The 20,406-nt window shown below is 45.3% G+C and overlaps 1 long non-coding RNA gene and 8 other non-coding genes across 9 annotated transcripts in view; 4 read left to right on the top strand and 5 right to left on the bottom strand.

Moving 5' to 3' along the window:
- Positions 1–20,406, bottom strand: part of LOC110220087 (uncharacterized) — a 113,777-nt gene that overhangs the window by 52,468 nt on the left and 40,903 nt on the right. The window lies entirely within an intron of this gene.
- TRNAI-AAU (transfer RNA isoleucine (anticodon AAU)) lies at positions 4,535–4,608 on the top strand. Its single transcript has one exon. It is a non-coding gene; the product is annotated as a tRNA-Ile (tRNA).
- Positions 7,320–7,415, bottom strand: TRNAI-UAU (transfer RNA isoleucine (anticodon UAU)). The gene is made up of 2 exons: positions 7,378–7,415; positions 7,320–7,355 (listed from the first exon to the last, which is right to left on the bottom strand). It is a non-coding gene; the product is annotated as a tRNA-Ile (tRNA).
- On the top strand, positions 9,167–9,248 carry TRNAS-UGA (transfer RNA serine (anticodon UGA)). The gene has a single exon. It is a non-coding gene; the product is annotated as a tRNA-Ser (tRNA).
- TRNAK-CUU (transfer RNA lysine (anticodon CUU)) lies at positions 9,537–9,609 on the bottom strand. Its single transcript has one exon. It is a non-coding gene; the product is annotated as a tRNA-Lys (tRNA).
- On the top strand, positions 10,585–10,657 carry TRNAK-CUU (transfer RNA lysine (anticodon CUU)). The gene has a single exon. It is a non-coding gene; the product is annotated as a tRNA-Lys (tRNA).
- On the bottom strand, positions 10,874–10,955 carry TRNAS-UGA (transfer RNA serine (anticodon UGA)). The gene has a single exon. It is a non-coding gene; the product is annotated as a tRNA-Ser (tRNA).
- Positions 12,708–12,803, top strand: TRNAI-UAU (transfer RNA isoleucine (anticodon UAU)). The gene is made up of 2 exons: positions 12,708–12,745; positions 12,768–12,803. It is a non-coding gene; the product is annotated as a tRNA-Ile (tRNA).
- Positions 14,716–14,789, bottom strand: TRNAV-AAC (transfer RNA valine (anticodon AAC)). Its single transcript has one exon. It is a non-coding gene; the product is annotated as a tRNA-Val (tRNA).

Raw genomic sequence — 20,406 nt, forward strand, 5'->3', positions numbered from 1 at the left:
CAATTGTTTCACAGTGGAAGTGGAGGGGCACTGATGAGGAGGTGCTAAAGTGGGGGACATGGAGAATGATGATGATATCAAGTGCTCTTGAAAATGAAGCCCTTTCCTTTGCTCCCAGGAGAGCTCCCCAAGGGATTCCCAAAGAATATTATTGTAGATATTGTCTTGGGAGGTTTAGCTTGAAAAGGAGATTTCAGGATAGCAGAACTACAGAAATTCAGAAAAATCCAAGCCTGTTAACTTCCTAGGAGGTTTCATCTTTAATTCTAGGCCTGATTGCTCATGTGCACCACACACAGAGTTCAGAATGTTGGACCTATTGTCTTCCTACCAATGTGCCTCATTTTGCAAATAAATGCAAAATTTACTTTTCACTGAGTATGTGTCAAAATTTTCTCAGAATTTTGAATCAGAGAGATATTTTAATCACTTTCTTAACTTAATTCTAAATTGCTTTCTAGACTATTTGGACAATGACATCTTCCGTAAGAGTGTTTCAGTGCCTGTTTTTCCACAACCCCTTTGTCATTGCCTATTCCTAAATTCTGCCATCTTTGTCAACTTTCTGAGTGTGAGATGAAACCTCAATATTATTTTGATGTGCATTTCTCTTATTATTAGTGATTTCAGGCAATGTTTCACATGGTTGTTAATATTTTTTAATCCCCCTCCTCTTTTTTAGGATACTGTGTTTATCCCCTTTGACAAACAATCCAGGTGGAGAATGGCTTTTGGTCTTCTGTATATTTGTTAGGTGCCTTTATATCTTGGATACCAGATGTTTTCAGAGATATGTGACTCAAAAGTATCCTTCTCCCTCCTCCCCCATTGGCTATTTTGCTTCTTATCTTGATTGCTACAATGCTTCATTACTACTTTGATTGGTATAGCACCAAATCTGAAAACTGATTTGGACAGTCTCATCTTTTTAAAACAATCTAATTGGAATATTATTAGGCATATAACACAAGGAGACCAATGGTTTTTTTTTAAAGAAAGATTCCATTTGCTTCAAAACATTCATAGTAGCCCTTTTTGTAGTAACAAGCAATCCAAATCAAAGTGGAAGCCCTTCTCTTCAGTAACGGCTAATCAAGGTATGCTTTATCAATATAAGGGATTATATCTGGGCTGTAAGAAATGATGATTACAATGACCATAGAAAAGGATGGGAAGACATATATAAACTGCTGCAAAGTGAAGCAGCAGAATCAGGAAGTCCACACACATGATGTCTACAACAATATAAGTAGAAAGAAAAATAACAACAAAAGAATCAACATTGAATGTGGTGAAATCATGAGGTCCAAGAGTGATCACAAAGAAGAGGCATTTGAAGAAGTGGGTGACCATGGCTGTAGAGCAGTGTATAAAATGTCATACTATTTCTATGTGTTGCTTGGTTTTGCTGACCTATTTCCCCACATCTTTCTGATTTCTTATTATAGGGCTCTATGAGAAAGGCAGGGATATATTGCCAAATATAGGTGATGTTAAAACAATACATACATATATATATATATATATATACACATATATATATATATATATACATATATATGTATATATATATACATATATATACATATATATGTATATATATATATATATATATATAAAGAGGAATTTATTTAATAAAAAAATGGAAACCATGGGAACTTACTTAGGCAGAAAATAGATTCATATTTCTTCCAATATACACTACAAGTTCCAAATGAAGGCTGGACCCAAACACATCCAGTCATATCATTATCATTTAGAGGAGATTAGAAGGAGTTACCTTTCATAACTACAGCTGTATGGGACAATACTTAACAAAACAAGAGATAGAGATATTAAAAGAGGAAATGGATACTTTTTACTACGCAATATTTAAATACTTCTGCAGGAACAAGATCAGTGCAAACAGCTTATGAAGGGAGACTGTCAAGGATAGGAAAAATATGTTTATTACTTCTGAAAATTGGTATAAAGGAAAGATGAGAATTTATTCATCTATATAAGAGCAAGAGCCAATTCATTGGTTGACAAAATATGTCATTATATCAGTGGGTGTGAAGTGATTTCAAAAGAATTTCAAATGATCACCCACCTAATGAAATATTGCTACAAATCATAAATAATAAGAGAAATGCAAATCAAAATAGCTCTGAGGATTCTCCTTAAAACCAACAAATTGTCAAAGATGGCTAAAGATGGGAATAGTCAGTATTGGGAAGACAGGAACAATAATTCACTGGTGGTGGAAATGGAAACTGGTTCAATCATTCTGGAAAATAATTAGAAATCATGCATCAAAAGTTACTGAAGTATTCATACCCTCATTACATACAATATGGCCATGAAAATCTTCCGAAAGATCTCTCCTTTTGGTTGGCTTTTTGGATAACTCTATCAGAGTAAACACACAGCAATGGAAATATTGGGTAAAAAGATAACCTAGTTTTAGTACTTTTACTGAATACTGACAGATTGCTCTCCAAAAGGATTACAAGTTTGCAATTATACCAGAAATTGATAGATATACCTGTGTTTCTGCTATCCCAGCAGTATGGGATTTCATTGTTTTTAGTTTTTGTTGTTGTTATCATTATTATCATTAGCTAAATTAATGATTGGGGAGTCTATACTTCAAAGTAGTTTTCATTTTCATTTATTTGATTATGAAGTGGATCTAAGCTCCCCTCCCCCTCATTTATTGTGAACAATTTATGTTTCCTTCTTTGAAATTATGTTCTCATAACTTAGGGCAATTTATCTATTTTGGACTGGAAATTCCCGCTGTAATTTTTTAATAGTCCAAAACAGGTAGAACACTAGGCCAGAAGTCAGAAATATCTGAGTTCAAATCTGTCCTTACTAGCTGTGTGACCCTGGGCAAGTCACTCTGCCCTGTTTGCCTCAGTTTCCTCATCTGTAAAATGAGCCTGAGAAGCAAATGGCAAACCACTCCAGTATCTTTGCTAAGAACCGAAATTAGGATTTTCTGAAAAGACTGAGCAAACAACAACAAGATGGACTGAGAGGTAGAGACCTTTCTTTTCCTGGCCTCTCCATCCCTTAATATATTCAGTGTCTCTTCCCCCTTAACCTTTCCCAGTCCATCTTAGACACTGTCTTTTATTCTGGAAAAACAGCATCCGTTTTGGTTTGTCATTTTAACTCTAATGAATTCCAGCTTGCTAAACTTATGTAGAGTTGCTAGCAAGAGGCACATGATTTAGATTAGACAGTATTAATGTGTAATAAATTTGTAGTATAATACCTTCAGTCAATTGATTGGCTTTGGCAAAATGCGATTATCAGTAAGACAGGGCAACAAGGGATTCAACCTAAATACAAGTCAGGAAATGCAAAAGAGGCCGGTTGATGGAGGGAGGAGTAAGGTGTGGGGGAGAGGGCTGGAGGGGGGGGGTGATGTGGTTTGTCAAGAAGGCTTCACTTAGGGTGAAAGAGGCAAACCAAGAGGGAAGATGTTTCAGGCACTACGGAAGTTTTGAGACAATGGGTGGACCAACTCTTCATGAAATTATGTTTCTTGATGTCTTTGAACACAAAATAAAAGCAGCTTCCCCAGCTTCTGTTTGGCTCTCCAAACTATCCTTTCGTTAATCTGTAGCTATCAACGAGTAGAAAACGTGGCTGCTCACACAGATGTGAACATAATAACAGAAGACAGGAGAGAGTTCTTCTGTTTTTCCTAACTGAGGGGAATGATCTTTGAATTGGAGAAAAGAAAGAAAAAATGGTTAGCAGGGAATTGAAACCTAAGAGAAGTGAGACAATAAGAGAGAACTTCTCCTAATGGTCAACAGCCAAAGCCCATTTCAATGAAGAGAAGTGAGGATTTTGCCTAAAAGCAAAAAGAATATCTTCGCCTGCAGGGGCCCTGAAATCTATCTCCATTTCCATCATCTCTGGCTCCTATCAGCCCGCCCTTACGCAAGGCCAAGCCCACGCTGTGCAGCCATTCTGCACCTCCAGGATCCCAAGTCGAGCTCGAAGAGTTGAAAGCAGAGGTGACCTCATCTCATCTGGGCTATGTACAAGGACTCAGGCTCTACTGCATTGCTGAGCCTGAGATCCTCCGAGGGAGGGCCCCGCTTCCTTGCAGCTGCGCTCCACCCCCACTCCAATTTGGAAACTTGCGACTTTGGCCACTTTAGCACGAAACCAGGCTGTGGTTTTCTTTTTAGGGTGAGTTTAGAGAGTACCAGCTGCTTTGTCTTAGAAAGGGTCTCCAGAGTTAGCATAAATTGTTCATCTCCGGCAGGTAGTGAGCCTAGAAATGGAATTGAACTGAAATGAGAAAAGCGAAATGCTAAATTTCTTTTCCAAAGGTGCCCTGTGGGCCAGGGAAGTGGGAGCCAAGTGTGGTCCAGGAGGCCATCACTACAGGAGGCACAGGTGAAATGGCAAACCATGAGTCCAGATGTCCGGCTGATTACCAGGAACGTCTAAGAAATACTGTCCCAGGGTACCCTGAGTTTAATGTCAACATTTATGAAAACCTTACATAAAATTCTTCGCGTGCGGCCGGTTAGCTCAGTTGGTTAGAGCGTGGTGCTAATAACGCCAAGGTCGCGGGTTCGATCCCCGTACGGGCCATGTGTTATCATTTTGGAAGGAATCACAGAAATTCACGTGTGGCATCTTGAGTCTAGCACTAACTAATCCGAGATTGGATCCTCTCTATGAGAAATAAACGTTGTAGATACAAAATAGATGCAAAGTGAAATTGAGAAAACATCTGTAGAAAGGGATGTATCTGGAATCTGGAATAAATCTGGAAGAAGTTGGAATTCGACCGGGCCAAAGTGAAGAGCTAGTACATTCTGGACTAGTGCTAGTCCCAAGACAAGAGGCCTCGAGAGGAAGAGGAGGAACCAGGCCCCATTTGACTCATTGGCCATTACTCACCTGGGCAGAAAGCCATAGGACTTTGGATTGTGCTGTTTGATGAATCTACGGATTGATATGTCTACTTTCACCTGAACTCAGTAACTAGGTTACCGAGTAACCTAGGTTACTAGGTTTTATCTTTCTGAGGAAATTTGTCTTTGGGAATGCCACAAACTGTGTGTGAAGAAATGGTTGGTGTCGGAGAGATTTTCAAAGCCAGGATGGATCATCTGTCTCTTTGGACTTCCTCAAGCTGAGGAAATAATTTGACTGGTGTCAGGCTTGTTACCAAAAGGCAGAATATGAGCTCAAAGTGTTTCCTTCCACATCAACGTCCAAAGAAATTATGTTTCTTCTCATCATCTAAGACATCCGATGGAGCCAATTCAACCCGGTCCTTTCTGTGGCACTGCAAAGAGAACCTTTGGACCGCCTCCCCCCCACCCCCGTCCCTTCATTTACCTTCAACTTCCTTTGACCTTCTGGTTTCATTTACTACAACAAAATCAATTGACGTTGCCTGCTTCGCGTCCTCCAGTGCTGTGACAGTTTGTTACTTGTCAGATAGAGATCTCACATTTGGAGTAGGTGCATTGCAGTTATTTTTCTCGACGGGTTTAAAATGGTGTGACTGCTTTGGCAACCCACCACCGTTTCTAATTCTAATATTTTCTCTCATTTTAATAACAAAAATTGAAATAAAAAAACCCACACAGGCTCTTCATTGATTAACTAACAGTTCTGTAGAGATGACTCCCCAAACTCCATTTCCAGTGCCCACTGGTGCTTTGGCATTCAGCCAACTGAGTGAAATGGACCGGACTTGTCATTTAGATTTTTTATTGCCTATGTATGAGTTCCTTGACCAACCAGATCATAGTAAACTCCTTGAAAGCAGGGGCCACACCCAGAATCAAAATCCTCTAGTTCTGTACCCAGCAGTACCTACTCACTAAATTGTTAATAAAGCGCCCCGGGCTCTCTCGCTTCTCAGTGAGTTCCGAGTTCCATCCAGGAAAGCTTTGAAGGGTTGGAACCGAAGCCCCTCTGGTCAGCAGCCATAATGCTTTCACCTCCAAGAAAGGGCAGGTCAAGACAAGATGACAGAGGATGTTTCCCCTTCTCCACAACGGCTAGCAAGCCCACTCTACTTTCCAATGGTCCTCTGCTCCTTTTTGTCATTTTTTTTTTCTCGGTGGGAGATACAGAATTCCCCAGCTCATCTCCCCTTGACTCCTGACTCCGATGGCTCCCTCTCTACGCGAGTCTGGCTCTCTTCCCTCTCCACTCTGAGTCGCCAGGGGCTGCTGACCTTTGCTTTCGCTTCTTGCTCCAGGGGAAGGGTCCCCAGGAGAATCACATCTCGGGGCCCGTTAGTAGTTTAGGAAGGAGTTTCGTCACAAAGGCGGGGTCACAAAGATCCAAGTCTCTCAACTTCCCAGAAGCTTCCACCTCTACCCGGGAGCCCTTGGCTCCTTGAGCTCCACACACTTCGACCAGTTCCTGCCACGGGCTACGGTCCCAGTTCTCTCTTTGCCTGGGACAGCTGGGGTCCAGGAGGTTTGTGTCCCTAAAGAAACCAAATACGTGCCGTTTCTCTGGCAAGCAACGGCCAGGTCCACGTTTGGGTGGTCTCCACTTTTCAAGGATGCACGCTGTCTTGGTGAGTTTAGGCCTCATCACCCATCTCACCCGGACTAACGTAGCGGCCCGTTACCTGTTCTTCCTGCTTCGCTCTCGTTCCGCCCCCCACCCCGATCGGTCCTGCTGCCAAAAGAATCTTTCTAAAGCGGGGCGTCTGGCCTTGCTGTTTTGCCATTTGAGAATCTTCAGGCTCCCTATTACCTGTTAGTCTAGATACGAACTCCTCAGCTTGGCTTTTCTATCACTGCCTGCTCATTCTTCCCCGAGCTCCCTTTCCAGACTAAGGTCAAATGACTCGTCTTCACACACTCTCTACCTTCCGGGTCAACTGGCCTGCTTGCCGGTCCCATCTGCTGCCTCCCTGCCTGGGAAGTTCCGGACCTCCTCGGACGAGCCTCTGGCAAGCCTTCGCTCCCTTCAAATCTCAGCTGAAACGTTGTATGGCTCGGAAAGATTTTTCTGCGATTCTGCCCGCACTCCTCTTCGCACCTGTCAGGAACCTCTCCCTAAATGATCTCGTTTTCACTTCTGGGTGTGTTTGTTCTAGTACGTAGGTTCCCGTAGGGTAGTTTGGTCTTGAATGTTAGCACAGCAGTCTGCGCAACCTCTCGGACCTAGGAGGCGCTTAATAAATGCCCGTCAAATCTTTGCTTTCCCCCGGAAAACGATGCAGTCCCCGCTCGCCTAGTAGCGCGGATCCCGGCTCCTGCCACTCCGCTGCAGTGCAAGGAAAAAACAAAAATTCCGAGGGAAAACAACAAAAAAAAAAGCACTGCTCCAGGTGAGGATCGAACTCACAACCTCGGCATCTCTCGCCCACTAGTACTGCCGTATAAGTACCGCGCGCTAACCGATTGCGCCACTGGAGCCACGCAAAACTGCTCTCTCGCCCCCCTCACCAGCCAGAAGCCGCACAAGGCGTTAGCTCTTCCAAACGGAATCGCGACTCCACACCCCACGGCTCCCGATCACTTAGCCACGACCAAACGATCTTGGACAGGATAGCACACATAGAATGTCTTGGACAAAAGGACAGCCAAGGGCAAAACGCCCGGTATCCCGGGCCCTTGCTACCACCAGCCCCTCTGCCGCCTACACGCGCACCGTTGCCACGCTTGGGCCACCAGAAGCCCACCAGGAACCACGAAGAGAACGACTTCTCTGTCACCAGGGGAAAAGTCTCACTTTCCAGGTGGCTTCCACATCCATTGCGTTTGCTTCCTCAGAGAGACCGACATTTCCCCGCCACGCATCAGACCAACGTGTGCACTGAGAGCACACGCACACGGTGTGCCAGGGGGAAAGGGTAATATAGGAAGGGCTTCGCCAACCCTTTGCTATTGAGAACGCGAACGGGCCCGGGGAGGGCGGGAGGATTTACTTGACCACCAATCTTTCCCTGTTTTTGCAGCTTTTATTTTTTCTTTCAGAAAACAGATAAGAGTTCAAGCAAAAAGGAGTGTGGGCCAAGTCTCCTGACACAATCATCACAATCGTCCTGCCTCTAGTGAGGTGGGGGGAACTCGAGGCAGTGTGAGGAGATCTCAATACGTATACCTATGGCTATACAGTGAACTGTAGCCCTGATCATGAGGGGTAACAGCAAACAATGAGACAAGCTTGGTTCATAGCAGGGCTTCATCACCGGAACATGGGTGCTTGTCCAGTGCTCAGAGAACATCTGATGCTGGCCAAAGCAATACAGTAATTACATGAAACAATGCTGAAATTTTGCTATGGCTGAGATCATCCAGAGGGTGAGCGCAAGGGATTGTTGCTATGCCAAGCACAGCTTGCTTGCTGGACCTTAGCTCTGGAAAACAGGGTGTCTCCCAATATTTTGACAGGTTCCATCTGAGCCTTTTCTTCCACTAACCACTAACTGCTGAGTCCCGGTCCCCGTTGTCCTTTACCCAGATAATAACTGAAAGAGCTTCTTACCTGGTCTCCCGGCTTGCATTACCCTCCTCCCATTCGCCCCGTCTCCTCCTCTCTCCATCTCTTATTCCCCAATCACGGAATTTTTAAGACGTGTGCGATGCCCAGCTGATGAATACAGCTGTACGTTGGCCCCCGGCAAAGTCCGATGTCTTCGACCTGACTACGACCATCCCCCACGATCCAGTCCTACTCCATCTCGCAAACATTCATTTCGATCTACTCGGCTACCCTGGTATCCTCGCTTCCCTACCCCACCCAAGTTCCCAACAAACAATCAATGCCGGTCAGAACAGTGACATACGCCACCAACACCACGTTCCCTGCTTCCGCCTGGAAGGACGGTCAGAGATATTGTGGCTGGTTCGTTGTTGTCCTTCGTTCTGGAAGAGGTCAAAATAACATCACTATGTTGGAGTTAAGGCACCGTGTGTTCAACTGTGGCTGATCAGATCATACAAGCTGGGAAGGCGGTATCACAGGTCGAGAACAAAGAGTTCAAATGAACATCGCTAGGGGGCCTGAGTTCTCTGTAGGCTTGGCATTCGAACAACGTGGCCAGCCCATCGGAGTTACTCTCTCTGCAGGAGACTTTGAATACTTGGCATCCTAGCTCGAGATAAAGGACCACAGACTCTGGCAAACTTATCCTACCAGGTGATAGGAAGGACTTTTCCGGTAGGTAGTCGTGGCCGAGTGGTTAAGGCGATGGACTTGAAATCCATTGGGGTTTCCCCGCGCAGGTTCGAGTCCTGCCGACTACGATGTGTATACTTTTAATAATGGCCATGAACAGCAGATGTTGTGATGTTCCCAGAGCAAGTGGCCAGGGGGAGGTGGAGGGGAAGGGGGCAGTGACAAACAGAAGAGGGAAATAAGAATAAGCAACTTTTTTTCTTTGTGTTTTTTTTCGTCTGCGGTACGCACCATCAGTGCCCAAAACCTCATAGAGTCATTACGGACACTTAGATAAACTTAAGTTTACTTAGTAGAGACACCTAGATAAACCTAAGTGGATTGATCGTCAGAAAAGAGTTCGAAAAGGAAAAATGCGCCCAACGTGAGGCTCGAACCCACGACCCTGAGATTAAGAGTCTCATGCTCTACCGACTGAGCTAGCCGGGCGCTTCTGTTGTTACTTTTTCCCACTTTATACTTCCAAAAGATACGGGAACGAGGAACACTGACTAGTTCAGCAAGTGAGTTCAATCATTCATTCATGCCTAACGGGTGAAGTAAAACTAAGCAAGCCAATCCGCACCTGCTAGCCTTCTCGCCTCTCCAACCCTACCAGGCAAGATCGTCGTAGCATTTCCTCGGCCCTTCTGCCTGGCCCACGGGAAGAAAGGCTCAAGGGGGGGGAATTCCACAAATGTCCGCAAACAAAAAGCAAAGGTCTCTCTGGGCCTAGCCTCTAAGGCTGTCTCTACATCCATCCACCCCACTGTCTCTGGGGTGAGGGGTTACCTATTCAGTAGGTGGTGGAGAGGAACGAGGGAGAAAGAACTTGTAATTGAAAAAAAAAGGAAAAATGAATAAAAAAAGTATTTTGATCCACAAAAAGGCAAAAAAATGGGCAAAATCCTTTGGTATCTATTAAATAATTACCGTCTCTATCTCAGATGATCCCCTTGTCCCCTTCCCTCCCAAATCGGTGACGGAAATAAGAGAGCTGGTTTTTGAATTGACTCTTGAAGGTTTCGCAGTGCGGAGGGGAATGGAAAAGTTGCAAAAAATCAAGAAAGTGAAAAGGAAGAAGAAACTGAGTTCTTCGAGTATCCTTGATAATTAGAACTGATAGAACAAGACATTTTTGTAAAGTCACAAGGACCCTTGTGAAGCAAAATATTTTAAAATGTAAAACAGATGTGGCAGGTGATTGTACGTAACTCAAATTCAGTTCTAATGCTCAGTAATAATAGCTGAATTGTAAACTCTTCCAGAAGGAAAGTGGGAGAAATAAGGAGGAACTGCAGAAAAGGAAGAAAGCAAAGGGAGAAAGAGACCACTGATTTTCCCCTCCCACTCCGCGAGTTTCACTGTAGATTGATTTCACTTGCTGAGCTCAAGTATGACGTAGGGAGAAGATAAGGAGAGGTCGCCCGGCTAGCTCAGGCGATAGAGCGTGAGACTCTTAATCTCAGGGTCGTGGGTTCGAGCCCCACGTTGGGTGCGTGTATCTGTTTTTCGATCTCTTGTCTGGCAATTTAGGTTTATGTTAAGTGTCTCCAACTGAAGGTTTACATAATGTAAAAACAAAACCAAGTCCTGTTCTCACTACCGTAGCCTCGGGGATGCTACCAGGAGTGTTCCTAGGTTTGCTTGCTGGCGCCTGCGGAAGCAACATCACAATATCAAATTTGTCGATGACGTTATTAAAATTACACATCGTAGTCGGCAGGACTCGAACCTGCGCGGGGAAACCCCAATGGATTTCAAGTCCATCGCCTTAACCACTCGGCCACGACTACCTACCGGAAAAGTCCTTCCTATCACCTGGTAGGATAAGTTTGCCAGAGTCTGTGGTCCTTTATCTCGAGCTAGGATGCCAAGTATTCAAAGTCTCCTGCAGAGAGAGTAACTCCGATGGGCTGGCCACGTTGTTCGAATGCCAAGCCTACAGAGAACTCAGGCCCCCTAGCGATGTTCATTTGAACTCTTTGTTCTCGACCTGTGATACCGCCTTCCCAGCTTGTATGATCTGATCAGCCACAGTTGAACACACGGTGCCTTAACTCCAACATAGTGATGTTATTTTGACCTCTTCCAGAACGAAGGACAACAACGAACCAGCCACAATATCTCTGACCGTCCTTCCAGGCGGAAGCAGGGAACGTGGTGTTGGTGGCGTATGTCACTGTTCTGACCGGCATTGATTGTTTGTTGGGAACTTGGGGTGGGGTAGGGAAGCGAGGATACCAGGGTAGCCGAGTAGATCGAAATGAATGTTTGCGAGATGGAGTAGGACTGGATCGTGGGGGATGGTCGTAGTCAGGTCGAAGACATCGGACTTTGCCGGGGGCCAACGTACAGCTGTATTCATCAGCTGGGCATCGCACACGTCTTAAAAATTCCGTGATTGGGGAATAAGAGATGGAGAGAGGAGGAGACGGGGCGAATGGGAGGAGGGTAATGCAAGCCGGGAGACCAGGTAAGAAGCTCTTTCAGTTATTATCTGGGTAAAGGACAACGGGGACCGGGACTCAGCAGTTAGTGGTTAGTGGAAGAAAAGGCTCAGATGGAACCTGTCAAAATATTGGGAGACACCCTGTTTTCCAGAGCTAAGGTCCAGCAAGCAAGCTGTGCTTGGCATAGCAACAATCCCTTGCGCTCACCCTCTGGATGATCTCAGCCATAGCAAAATTTCAGCATTGTTTCATGTAATTACTGTATTGCTTTGGCCAGCATCAGATGTTCTCTGAGCACTGGACAAGCACCCATGTTCCGGTGATGAAGCCCTGCTATGAACCAAGCTTGTCTCATTGTTTGCTGTTACCCCTCATGATCAGGGCTACAGTTCACTGTATAGCCATAGGTATACGTATTGAGATCTCCTCACACTGCCTCGAGTTCCCCCCACCTCACTAGAGGCAGGACGATTGTGATGATTGTGTCAGGAGACTTGGCCCACACTCCTTTTTGCTTGAACTCTTATCTGTTTTCTGAAAGAAAAAATAAAAGCTGCAAAAACAGGGAAAGATTGGTGGTCAAGTAAATCCTCCCGCCCTCCCCGGGCCCGTTCGCGTTCTCAATAGCAAAGGGTTGGCGAAGCCCTTCCTATATTACCCTTTCCCCCTGGCACACCGTGTGCGTGTGCTCTCAGTGCACACGTTGGTCTGATGCGTGGCGGGGAAATGTCGGTCTCTCTGAGGAAGCAAACGCAATGGATGTGGAAGCCACCTGGAAAGTGAGACTTTTCCCCTGGTGACAGAGAAGTCGTTCTCTTCGTGGTTCCTGGTGGGCTTCTGGTGGCCCAAGCGTGGCAACGGTGCGCGTGTAGGCGGCAGAGGGGCTGGTGGTAGCAAGGGCCCGGGATACCGGGCGTTTTGCCCTTGGCTGTCCTTTTGTCCAAGACATTCTATGTGTGCTATCCTGTCCAAGATCGTTTGGTCGTGGCTAAGTGATCGGGAGCCGTGGGGTGTGGAGTCGCGATTCCGTTTGGAAGAGCTAACGCCTTGTGCGGCTTCTGGCTGGTGAGGGGGGCGAGAGAGCAGTTTTGCGTGGCTCCAGTGGCGCAATCGGTTAGCGCGCGGTACTTATACGGCAGTACTAGTGGGCGAGAGATGCCGAGGTTGTGAGTTCGATCCTCACCTGGAGCAGTGCTTTTTTTTTTGTTGTTTTCCCTCGGAATTTTTGTTTTTTCCTTGCACTGCAGCGGAGTGGCAGGAGCCGGGATCCGCGCTACTAGGCGAGCGGGGACTGCATCGTTTTCCGGGGGAAAGCAAAGATTTGACGGGCATTTATTAAGCGCCTCCTAGGTCCGAGAGGTTGCGCAGACTGCTGTGCTAACATTCAAGACCAAACTACCCTACGGGAACCTACGTACTAGAACAAACACACCCAGAAGTGAAAACGAGATCATTTAGGGAGAGGTTCCTGACAGGTGCGAAGAGGAGTGCGGGCAGAATCGCAGAAAAATCTTTCCGAGCCATACAACGTTTCAGCTGAGATTTGAAGGGAGCGAAGGCTTGCCAGAGGCTCGTCCGAGGAGGTCCGGAACTTCCCAGGCAGGGAGGCAGCAGATGGGACCGGCAAGCAGGCCAGTTGACCCGGAAGGTAGAGAGTGTGTGAAGACGAGTCATTTGACCTTAGTCTGGAAAGGGAGCTCGGGGGAAGAATGAGCAGGCAGTGATAGAAAAGCCAAGCTGAGGAGTTCGTATCTAGACTAACAGGTAATAGGGAGCCTGAAGATTCTCAAATGGCAAAACAGCAAGGCCAGACGCCCCGCTTTAGAAAGATTCTTTTGGCAGCAGGACCGATCGGGGTGGGGGGCGGAACGAGAGCGAAGCAGGAAGAACAGGTAACGGGCCGCTACGTTAGTCCGGGTGAGATGGGTGATGAGGCCTAAACTCACCAAGACAGCGTGCATCCTTGAAAAGTGGAGACCACCCAAACGTGGACCTGGCCGTTGCTTGCCAGAGAAACGGCACGTATTTGGTTTCTTTAGGGACACAAACCTCCTGGACCCCAGCTGTCCCAGGCAAAGAGAGAACTGGGACCGTAGCCCGTGGCAGGAACTGGTCGAAGTGTGTGGAGCTCAAGGAGCCAAGGGCTCCCGGGTAGAGGTGGAAGCTTCTGGGAAGTTGAGAGACTTGGATCTTTGTGACCCCGCCTTTGTGACGAAACTCCTTCCTAAACTACTAACGGGCCCCGAGATGTGATTCTCCTGGGGACCCTTCCCCTGGAGCAAGAAGCGAAAGCAAAGGTCAGCAGCCCCTGGCGACTCAGAGTGGAGAGGGAAGAGAGCCAGACTCGCGTAGAGAGGGAGCCATCGGAGTCAGGAGTCAAGGGGAGATGAGCTGGGGAATTCTGTATCTCCCACCGAGAAAAAAAAAATGACAAAAAGGAGCAGAGGACCATTGGAAAGTAGAGTGGGCTTGCTAGCCGTTGTGGAGAAGGGGAAACATCCTCTGTCATCTTGTCTTGACCTGTCCTTTCTTGGAGGTGAAAGCATTATGGCTGCTGACCAGAGGGGCTTCGGTTCCAACCCTTCAAAGCTTTCCTGGATGGAACTCGGAACTCACTGAGAAGCGAGAGAGCCCGGGGCGCTTTATTAACAATTTAGTGAGTAGGTACTGCTGGGTACAGAACTAGAGGATTTTGATTCTGGGTGTGGCCCCTGCTTTCAAGGAGTTTACTATGATCTGGTTGGTCAAGGAACTCATACATAGGCAATAAAAAATCTGAATGACAAGTCTGCCTCCCGAGGCCTCTACCTCGGGACTTGTGGTTCTGTCCAGGAATACACTAGCTCCTCATCACGGCCTGGCCTATTTCCAGCTCTTTCCAGAGTCAGCTCTAGAAGCCCCATCATGTATCTATTTTGTATGTAAAACGCTCGAGGACAGATACTTTTTTTCATCTTTATTCTTTGATCGCTTGCTTTGGGACTGATTGTTGGATTTCCATAGAAATCTTCCAATCACTGATTATTCGATTCTAGATTCAAAACACCCTAGATTCAAGAGTGTAGTAGAGAGTTTCTGTCATGTCTTCCAGAAGAAAAATAAATGGCCCGTATAGGGATCTAACCCGCGACCTTGGCGTTGTTAGCACCACGCTCTAACCAACTGAGCTAACCGGCCTGCGCGTCAGATGTTTTCTAAGGCCTTTATAAAAACTGTTAGCAAACTCAAATGTCCTGGGATAGTCATTTATCATTCTTGACGGAGCTGGCTGGACAACCGTCCTCAGAGTTTGCCATTCCTCCTACACCTCCTGGAGCAACCGCCTCCTAGATGACACCTGGCTCACACTTCTCTGGTCCACAGAGTACCTCTGTAAAAGCCACTTTACATTTCCCATTTCTGTTCAACTCCATTTCCACACTGCAGTGGGGAACAGACCTGGATTTGGGAGCGCTTTTAAAAGCGAGGGTTTTTAAAGAGAACCGAGTCCAGGGAGAGAGGGAAGAGTGTCCTAAGGAATCTGATACTGGAAATTACGAAGAAATGCCTAGATCTTCCGGTCCGCGGTTGCGTTCATCTGCTCCAGAGAAGACGTCGGGACTCCGACGGCATCGGATTGCAAAAGCACTGTGTAGAACCCACAAGTGAAAGGACCAGACCTCTCCGATGTGGCCTAAACTCAGGGATCCTAACAACTGACAAGGACTCCAAAGAGGGTTCTCTTCAGCACCATCCCGCTACCCCAGTGCCATTCTCTATCCTTACTACGTACAGCCCAGAGATTCCATTGATTCAGTAAGAAGCTTCACTTTTTCCCCTCCTCAAAAAGGCCCGCGATCCTTTCACTTGGGAGATGCCATAACTCTACTTGCCCAGGGAAGGTTTGTCAAAAGGCAAACATCAAAATAGTCTGCTCTCTGAGTTTCAACACAATGCTATGTCTTTCGCTTCACTTGGATCAGACCTGAGATCGGAGGTCCTTTGGTGATCTCCCCTTCAGGACAGGTGACTTCCAGAGGAGGCAGCAGAGAGTCAGAATCCTGGGACCCATTACTTCCCCAGGTGACAAAAGGCGTTCCCTTTTTGTTTCTACTCTCCCACTGGGGACAAGTATCCTCATTGCCTAGGAAGGGGCTTGCTATCCACCTGAAGAGTGCCGCGGGTGAGAGTGTGACCTTGGTTTCCAGGGAGTCAAGATGACGGAGTAAGAAGTAGGTCGCTCTCACCACCCCTTATTAACCTCTGAATGCCCAGAAAATATCGCCCCAGGAAAAACTCTGGAACAGTTGAACCAGCAGAAAGATGGGGTGCAGCAGTCCTATAGCCCAGGAAGCTTGAGGGATTAACGGGAAAGGCCCTTCTTGCCTTGGGGGAGGGGGAGCAGTACAGAACTGGAGATGTCCCAGCAAGCTAGGGGAAAGCCCCACCTCAGCACACCAGGGGGAGATCCTGAACCCCAGGTGGTGGAGCAGGCAAGTACCAACACCAGGCTCCCCAGTGCCTCAGTATGGGCGGCTGAACCAGTGGAAATCGGCTGGGGAGACGACCAAGTGTCACAGCGATCTCCGGCAGCCAAGTATCCCCATACCTCAACAAAACTCTGGGAAGTGCAGCTCCAAGGGGGAAAGCGCAGGGCGGAGAGACATCCTGCAGCAGCGAAATATCCATCTTCAAAGAGCGAAAGGCCCTGATGAGCAGTCAGCCTCCAGGGGCCAGACTACTATCCCTAGAGCTCCAAGGTTGCTGATTCCAACCCAACACCAGGTAAGCTGCCAGAAACCTACAGCCTCCAACTGCCAGCATCTGAAGCCCCAACACACAAAGCCAGGGACCAGGCCCCAGGCTTCCAGCACAAGAAGCTTGGGTCAGTGCCTCTTGCTTCCCAGCAGGAGAGCTCAATTTTTTTTTCAATTTTTTTTAAAGGCCAGGAAATAAGCAAAGACATTGAGCAAAAAGAAACATACCACAGATTCTCATTATGGGGACAGTGAAGATCAAGGCAGAAATTCTGAAGAGGACAACATTGTCAACAAACCCACATCTGAAACCTTTTCAGCAGTGCAAGGATCTAAGACATCTCCAATTGTCTCATGGAGTTTGAATGCAGATGGAAGCATACTATTTGCTAGTTTTTTCTTCTGTTTTGCTTTGTTTTCTCTTTCTGGTGGTTCCTTTTTTGGTTCAAATTCTTACTTACAACATCACTAATGTGAAAATATGTTTAATAGGAATATACATGTATAGCCTATATCAGATTGTGTGCAGTCTTGGGGAAGGAGGAGGGGAGGGAGGGGGAGAATAATTTTAAAACTCAAAGGCTTATGGAAGTGATTATTGATAAATCAAAATGAATAAACAAAAAAAAGAAAAATACTCTACTGAGGAGTGAAAAGGAGAAAAGGAGAAAGAAAGGCATAAACAGGAGGGAAAATAGAATGGAGAGAAAGACACAGATAGTAATAATAACTGTGAATGTGAATGGGATGAACTCTCCCATAAAACAGAATTGGATAGCAGAGTGGATTAAGAACCATAATCCTACAATATGTTACTTAAAAACCTGGAAAGACTTATACGAACTAATGCTGAGTGAAATGAGCAGAACCAGGAGAACATTGTGCATAGTAACAGCCACAAATGATGACTGACTTTGACAGACTTAGCTCTTCTCAGCAATGCAAGGATCTTAGACAACTCCAAAAGACCCATGAAGGAAAATGCTATCCACATCCAAAGAAGTCTGAATGCAGATGGAAGTATACTATTTGCTCTCCTTTTCTTTTGTTGTTTTGCTTTGCTTCTTCTTTATCATGGTTCCTCCCATTAGTTCTAATTCTTCTTTACATCATGACTAATGTGAAAATATGTTTAATATGAATGTATAAGTACAAAAGAAAATACAATTGGCCAACTGGAAAAAAAAAGTACACCGAAGAAAAGAACTCCTTACAAAGCAGAATTGGCCAAAGGGAAAAGGAGACACAAAAACTCACTGAGGAGAACTCCTTAAAAAGTAGAATGGGCCAAATGCAGAAGGAGGTACAAAATGTAATAGAATAAAAGAATTTGTTAAAAATTATAATTGGGCAAGTGGAAGCTTATGACTCTGTGAGAGAGCAAGAATCAGTCAAACAGAAACAAAGGAATGAAAAAAATAGATAAAAATGTAAAAAAACCTCATTAGTAAAACAACTGACCTGGAAAATAGATCCATGAGGGACAATTTAAAAATTATTGCTCTACCTAGAAAACCACGATGGAAAAAAAAAAGAACTTGGACAGCATCTTTCAGGAAATCGTCAAGGAAAACTGCCCTGAGGTCCTAGAACCAGAGGGTAAAATAACCATAAAAAGAATTCACTGATCACCTCCTGAAAGAGATCTCAAACTGAAAATGCCAAGGAATATAGTAGCCAAATTCCAAAATTACCAGGTCAAAGAGAAAATACTGCAAGCAGCCAGAAAGAAACAATTTAAATATCATGGAACCGCAGTCAGGATTACACAGTACCTTACAGCTTCCACATTAAAAGATTGTAGGGCGTGGAATACCATATTCCGTAAGGCAAAGGAACTTAAATTACAACCAAGGATCAACTACACAGTGAAAATGAGCACAGTCTTTCAGGGGAGGAAATGGACATTCAACAAAATAGGGTACTTCCAAACCTTCCTGATGAAAATACCACAGCTCAACAGAAAATTTGATCTTCAAATACAAGACTCAAGAGAGACATAAAAAGATAAACAGGACAGAAAACAACAACATATTATTAATAAGGGCAAACTGTTTACATCCCCAAAAGGGAAGATGATGCTTGTAGCTCTTGAGAACTGTGTTGTTGTTACACCATTTTAAAGGGGTATACATAGAGGGGGTGGGTATAAGTTGGCTTTGATGTAATGATAAAAAAAAAAAGAGTGCCCCAACTCTGGACCTTTCCCCCCTCACAGAGAACCTTGGATTTGGATACTGAGGGGTCTTGGGAGAGCTGGCCAGCTTGTAGGTAGGATGCAGACACATGTCATAGCTGCCTACCAACTGTTTGAGACCAAAGCTGTGGAGGTGGACAGCTAGCCTAGTAGGAGCTGGATTCTGAAGCTGTGCTGTTTGGAGCTATAGAAATGGGAAATGTCAAAATGTCTTCTGCCATAAGGGAGAGTGGAAGTGGTTTTGAAATTTAGAAATTGGAGGGCTGCTTGTAGCTTGTAGTTGGGGCTTAGGTGGAGCCTAGTCATTGGTGACAGTTATAAGGAAAGCCCATTCTAAGCTACAGAAAGATGCCCAAACCCTTCAGTGACCAGAAAGTGAAGTTCAAGGTGGCAAATCAGGCTGAAGAAAAACAGTTGAAGAGGAATGAGTCAAGGCCTTTGGCAAAGAAGATCCTGGTGAGGATCAAAAGCCTTTTGTAGTCAAATACTCCAAGGACCAAATAGTGCTTTCTTTGACAAAAAAAGATAGGAAGGTTTTCCCCCCCAAGATGGACTTTTGGCCTGACATAGCTCTTTTTTGCTTCTTTCGTCTTTTTCAATGAAAAATCATGTATTTTCTCTCCCTTTCACTTTCCTGTCCACCGAGAGAGAAAAGAAAGAATGAAAACAAGACTCTTTTAACAAATATGCAGAATCAAGCAAAAGAAATTACCACATTAGTTCTGTCCACAAATGTGTCTCAGTCTACACCATGAGTCCATAAGTCGATCTATCTGAAGGTGGGTAGCATGCTCATGCTTCATTATCAATCTCCCTGGAATTGTCAATGATCATTGGTTGCTGTTTTCCTTAAGAAATAAAATAAAATAAAATAAAAAGTTGGGGCAGGTAGGTGGCATAGTGGATAGAGCAGTGGCCCTGAAGTCAGGAGGACCTCAGTTCAAATTCGACCTCAGACCAAACACTTGACTTTTATTAGCTGTATGACCCTGGGCAAGTCTCTTAACCTCAATTGCCAAAAAAAAAAGTGATGAACCATGCCTAGTAGCATCCAGCCTCGAACATGGACCCAGTGTAGCACTAGCAGAGGTGATAGTGTCAGGCAGAGCATCAGCAGTGGTGAGCTCAGTGGTGAGAATCAACATATAAATATCAGAAGACAGTAGGTAAGCAATCCGATTAATCAAAAAATATCTAAGGAACATTCATTAAGTATCTACTATGTGTCAGGCACTGTGCTAAGTGCTAGAGATGCAAATACAAAAAAAAAAAAGAAATGGAACTGAAAAGCAGAGGGGAAGGGAATCCAACTTGGGGATATGGCAAATAAATCAGTCAGAGAAGTCCCAAAGTAGTGCAGTCAGGTGAGAAATGTGATGTCTGAACTGAGTTGTTTCCTTAAATGGAGCTTTGGAGTTCATGACCTCACCTTCCAGTCAGAGAGGAAGAAAGTAGTGATGCTGATGAGATTATTTATGTAGGATTATGGGGCTATCCTGATAGTGATCTTCCTGGGCCATGCATTCTGAAGATCTTTGGTCTCCAGAGCTATAAAAATGGGAAATGTCAGAATGTCTTTTACTGTAAGGGAGAGTAGAAGTAGTTTTAAACTTTAGGAAATTGAGGGCTGCTTGTAGATTGTAGGAAGCTGAGGCTTGGAAAAGTGCTGGAAAAATCCGTCAGAGAAGTCCCAAAGTAGTGAAGTCAGGTGAGTAATGAGGTCAGCTTTAGTCTTTTTCTACCCTCGGAGCTAGTTCATCTGACTGAGTGACTTGTACTTGCTTGAAAGCAGTTAGGTTGTCTCCTATTATCATATCTCTTGAGTTTCATTTCCTTATTAACCATTTTTGTTCTGCCTTTC

Source organism: Phascolarctos cinereus, unplaced genomic scaffold (genome assembly GCF_003287225.1).
Source record: "Phascolarctos cinereus isolate Bilbo 61053 unplaced genomic scaffold, phaCin_HiC Scaffold_5;HRSCAF=322, whole genome shotgun sequence".
Classification (NCBI taxonomy): Eukaryota; Metazoa; Chordata; class Mammalia; order Diprotodontia; family Phascolarctidae; genus Phascolarctos; species Phascolarctos cinereus.